Source organism: Triturus cristatus, unplaced genomic scaffold, assembly GCF_964204655.1.
Source record: "Triturus cristatus unplaced genomic scaffold, aTriCri1.1 SCAFFOLD_538, whole genome shotgun sequence".
NCBI lineage: Eukaryota > Metazoa > Chordata > Amphibia > Caudata > Salamandridae > Triturus > Triturus cristatus.
The window spans coordinates 69,311-75,000 of record NW_028187408.1 but is presented as its reverse complement, the minus strand read 5'-3'; positions in this window follow the sequence as shown (position 1 = coordinate 75,000).

Below are 5,690 nucleotides of genomic sequence, written 5' to 3'. Positions count from 1 at the left end.
GGCCTTTGGCAGTGCCGCAGGCCGGGGGACGGGGCCAGGGGATGGAGACCCCAACCCGGGGCCCGACCGGGCCCCTGGACCCAGCCGGGGCTCCCAGGCCCGGAGGCGCAGGGGGAGCCTTCCCCGGGCCCTCCAGACCCCACCCCAGGCACCCTGCCACGCGGCAGGACCCAGGACGGAGCCCGGGGTGGGGAGGCCGCCCTCCCCGGGGCCCCCAGGGGCCCGACTGGAGCTCCTGAACCCAATCCAGCGAGGGGAGGCTCCCCGGCCACAACGGAACCCCGTCCCGGGCCTTTGGCAGTGCCGCAGGCCGGGGGACGGGGCCAGGGGATGGAGACCCCAACCCGGGGCCCGACCGGGCCCCTGGACCCAGCCGGGGCTCCCAGGCCCGGAGGCACAGGGGGAGCCTCCCTGGGCCCTCCGGACCCCGCCCCAGGCACCCTGCCACGCGGCAGGACCCAGGACGCAGCCCAGGGTGGGGAGGCCGCCCTCCCCGGGGCACCCAGGGGCCCGGCCGGAGCTCCTGAACCCAGACGAGCGAGGGGAGGCTCCCCGGCCACAACGGAACCCCGTCCCGGGCCTTTGGGAGTGCCGCCGTCCTGGGGGACGGGGCCCGGGGACGGAGCCCCCCACCCGGGGCCCGCCCGGGCCCCTGGACCCAGCCGGGGCTCCCAGGCCCGGAGGCACAGGGGGAGCCTCCCCGGGCACTCCGGACCCCGCCCCGGGCACCCTGCCACACGGCAGGACCCAGGACGGAGCCCGGGGTGGGGAGGCCACCCTCCCTGGGGCCCCCAGGGGCCCGGCCAGAGCTCCTGAACCCAAGCCAGCGAGGGGAGGCTCCCCGGCCACAACGGAAGCCCGTCCCGGGCCTTTGGCAGTGCCGCAGGCCGGGGGACGGGGCCAGGGGATGGAGACCCCAACCCGGGGCCCGACCGGGCCCTTGGACCCAGCCGGGGCTCCCAGGCCCGGAGGCACAGGGGGAGCCTCCCCGGGCCCTCCGGACCCCGCCCCAGGCACCCTGCCACGTGGCAGGACCCAGGACGCAGCCCGGGGTGGGGAGGCCGCCCTCCCCGGGGCACCCAGGGGCCCGGCCGGAGCTCCTGAACCCAGACGAGCGAGGGGAGGCTCCCCGGCCACAACGGAACCTCGTCCCGGGCCTTTGGGAGTGCCGCCGTATTGGGGACGGGGCCCGGGGACGGAGCCCCCCACCCAGGGCCCACCCGGGCCCCTGGACCCAGCCGGGGCTCCCAGGCTCGGAGGCACAGGGGGAGCCTCCCCGGGCACTCCGGACCCCGCTCCAGGCACCCTGCCACGCGGCAGGACCCAGGACGGAGCCCGGGGTGGGGAGGCCGCCCTCCCCGGGGCCCGCAGGGGCCCGGCCAGAGCTCCTGAACCCAAGCCAGCGAGGGGAGGCTCCTCGGCCACAACGGAAGCCCGTCCCGGGCCTTTGACAGTGCCGGGGAACGGGGCCGGAGACCCCGACCAGGGGCCCGGCCCCTGGACCCAGCCGGGGCTCCCAGGACCGCAGGCACAGAGGAAGCCTCCCCGGGCCCTCCGGACCCCGTCCCGGGCACCCTGCCACGCGGCAGGACCCGGGGATGGGGCGGCATCTGGGCCCATCCAGCTGCCGGCTGAGGACCGACAGGGGTCCCAAAGTACCCTGTCCCTAGTAATCCGGAGGAAGGCTACCCCCCTTTCTTGTAACCCGCGCTCTTCGGGTGACGGAGGGGACCCAAGGGGTGAACGCACCCGGCCTTCTGGAGCCCTGGCTGGGATCCGGGAGGCGAATGGACCCTCATCGGGACTTCCAGGCCAGCCCAGCCATCTGGCCGCCCCATTGGAAAGCCTTGCGCGCGACCAGATGGCCGAGGGGCAAGGAGCGACCAGATGGCCGGCACCTGAAGACTCCCGTCTGCCATAGCGGTAGGGCTCCCGCCTGCCCACCCGCCAAGGTCTCGGGGGGACTCTGCTTCCCGGGGTGGGCTCGGGGGACCCCGGCTGGGCCTCAGGCATGGGGAGGACCACCGGAGCTCTCGGGGCCCGCGGGCCTGGGAGCCCGGGGGAGGACTGCCCGGGACCCGTGGAGCCCGTCCCTGGGCACTTTGCCACGCCGCGGGCCGGAGGAGGGAAGCCCCGGAGGCCTGGGAGGATGTTGCCCGGGAGCAGCCCATCTGGTCCCCGGCAAAGAACCGCCAGCGCCGGAGGGGTGTTCCGGCATACCCTGCCCCTACTAATCCGGAGGAAGGCTACCCCCCCTTTCTTGTAACCCGCGCGCCCTGGGTGATGGAGGGGGGCTCTAGGGGCGAACGCGCCCGGCCTCCTGGAGCCCTGGCTGGGATCCGGGAGGCAAATGGACCCTCATCGGGACTTCCAGGCCGGCCCGGCCATCTGGTAGCCCCATTGGAAAGCATTGCGCGCGCGACCAGATGGCCGAGGGGAAAGGAGCGACCGGATGGCCGGCACCTGAAAGGACTCCCGTCTGTCCGAGCCATAGCGGTAGGGCTCCCACCTGCCCACCCACCCGCCAAGGGCTCGGGGGGGCTCTGCTTCCTGGGGTGGGCTCGGGGGACCCCGGCTGGGCCTCAGGCACGGGGAGGACAACCGGAGCTCTCGGGGCCCGGGCGCCCAGCGGAGGACTGCCCGGGACCCGTGGAGCCCGTCCCTGGGCACTTTGCCACGCCGCGGGCCGGACGAGGGAAGCCCCGGAGGCCTGGGAGGATGTTGCCTGGGCGTAGCCCATCTGGTCCCCGGCAAGGAACTGCCGGCCTCAGGGGGGTGTTCCGACATACCCTGCCCCTACTAATCCGGAGGAAGGCTACCGTCCTTTCTTGTAACCCGCGCGCTCCGGGTGACGGAGGGGACCCTAGGGGCGAACGCGGCCGGCCTCCTGGAGCCCTGGCTGGGATCCGGGAGGCAAATGGACCCTCATCGGGACTTCCAGGCCGGCCCGGCCATCTGGTCGCCCCATTCGAAAGCATTGCGCGTGACCAGATGGCCAAGGGGGGAAAGGTGCAACCAGATGGCCGGGACTGAAAGGACTCCCATCTGTCCAACCCCGAGCCTTCGCGCTGGGGTTCCCGCCTGCCCACGCAGGGCTCCGTGGCTGCAGGGCCCTGGGGCTGCAGGGCTCCAGGGCTGCAGGGCTGTAGGGCTTCAGGGCTCCGGGGCTCCGGGGCTGCAGGGCTGCAGGGCTCCAGGGCTCCAGGGCTGCAGGGCTCCAGGGCTGCAGGGCTGTAGGGCTTCAGGGCTCCGGGGCTCCGGGGCTGCAGGGCTGCAGGGCTCCAGGGCTGCAGGGCTCCAGAGCTGCAGGGCTCTATGGCTGCAGGGCTCCAGGGCTGCAGGGCTCCGGGGCTGCAGGGCTCCGGGGCTGCAGGGCTCCGGGGCTGCAGGGCTCCGGGGCTGCAGGGCTGCAGGGCTCCAGGGCTGCAGGGCTCCAGGTCTCCGGGGCTGCAGGCCTCGGGGTGGGGGGGGGCTCATAGACCCCACGCTGGGCCTCAGGCATGGGAGGCCCGGCGGAGCTCCCGGGGCCCGGACGCCCGGGGGACCCATGGAGCCCGTCCTGGGCACTTTGCCTTGCCGCGGGCTGGAGGAGGGAGCACCGGACGCCCCGGTGAAGTGTCGTCTGGGCTTGGCCCATCTGGTCCTTTCCTGAGAACCGCCATCCCCAGGAGGGGTGTCCCGGCATACCCTGCCCCTACTAATCCGGAGGAAGGCTACCCACTTTTCATGTAACCCTCGCGCTCCGAGTGACGGAGGGGACCCTAGGCGCGGATGCGCCCGGCCTCCTGGAGCCCTGGCTGGGATCCGCGAGGCGAATGGACCCTCATCGGGACTTCCAGGCTGGCCCGGCCATCTGGTCGCCCCATTGGAAAGCATTGCGCGCGACCAGATGGCCGAGGGGAGAGGTGCAACATCTGTCCAACCCCGAGCCTTCGCGCTAGGGTTCCCGCCTGCCCACGCAGGGCTACGTGCCTGCAGGGCTCCGGGCCTGCAGGGCTCCAGGGCTCCAGGGCTCCGGGCTGAAGGGCTCCAGGGCTGCAGGGCTTTGGGGCTGCAGGCCTCGGTGGCTGCAGGGCTCCGGGGCTGCAGGGCTCCGGGCCTGCAGGGCTCCGGGGCTGCAGGGCTCCGGGGCTGCAGGGCTCCGGGCCTGCAGGGCTCCGGGGCTGCAGGGCTCCGGGCCTGCAGGGCTCCGGGCCTGCAGGGCTCCGGGCCTGCAGGGCTCCGGGCCTGCAGGGCTCCAGGGCTCCAGGGCTCCGGGCTGAAGGGCTCCAGGGCTGCAGGGCTTTGGGGCTGCAGGCCTCGGTGGACGCCCGGGGGACCCATGGAGCCCGTCCTGGGCACTTTGCCTCGCCGCGGGCTGGAGGAGGGAGCACGGGACGCCCCGGGGAAGTGTCGTCCGGGCTTGGCCCATCTGGTCCCCGCCTAAGAACCGCAATCCCCAGGAGGGGTGTCCCGGCATACCCTGCCCCTACTATCCGGAGGAAGGCTACCCACCTTTCTTGTAACCCTCGCGCTCCGAGTGACGGAGGGGACCCTAGGCGCAGACGCGCCCGGCCTCCTGGAGCCCTGGCTGGGATCCGCGAGGCGAATGGACCCTCATCGGGACTTCCAGGCCGGCCCGGCCATCTGGTCGCCCCATTGGAAAGCATTGCGCGCGACCAGATGGCCGAGGGAAAGGTGCGACCAGATGGCCGGGACCGAAAGGACTCCCAGCTGCCCACACCGAGCCATAGAGGTAGGGCTCCCGCCTGCCCTTGCAGGGCTCCGGGGCTCTGCACCAGGGTCCCTTGTCCCGGGCAGATGGACACTTGGCAGGCCGCAGGACGTGGGATCCCAGGCCCTGACCAAAAATCAGGAGGCCCGGGGCCGGTCCCTGCGTCTCAACGCAGCCAGGCCGGGGAGATAGGGGAGCCTGCCCAAGCACGAGGGACCCCAGTCCCGGGCACACGGTCCCTCAGGTTGTGCGCTCGTTTTCCACAATTTTTTTTCAAAATTCCGTGAAGAGGCATTCCGCAAATTCCGCCCAGCCCTAGATGGTAGAAGCTGAAAGTCTTGGTTTCTGTCTCTCTCTGAATGCTACCTCATGCTTTTCAGGTGCCCTTATTTACCGGCCTCCTGGTCAAAGCACTAAATTTATCAACTCACTTAATGACTCCTTAAGTCACCTTACGCTCAAATATGCTAACTTTACGCTCTTAGGTGACTTTAATCTTCATTTAGAAGACAACTCTGAACCTGGAATAGATAATTTTTTTCAAATCCTAGAATTATTTTCGCTACAGCAAATAGTGAATGGTCCTACCCATCGGGCAGGTCATACTCTTGATGGGGTCTGCTCGAATTTATCTTGGCTTACCGTAGACACCCCCTCCCCCTTAATCTGGTCTGATCACTCCTTCATTCCCCATAAAATTACAATGCCTCCGAAGACACAGATAGTAAAACTTTTTAATAAACCGCGGCTGGGGCCTTTATGGGCACAGATTGCTAAAAAAAACAATCTATTGATGGTGGCCAAAAATCTTGCTCCTACTCTCACAGGCACAACTGAGATAGACTCCTGCCTTTTTCAGTCCTGGCTTACAAACATCGGCGAGGCTCTCATGCCCTCGGATATAAAGAGCAAGCCGCTAAAACCTAAAAATCTAAATACTCCCTGGTTTACGCCCCAGTTGGCTCAAGCACGATTG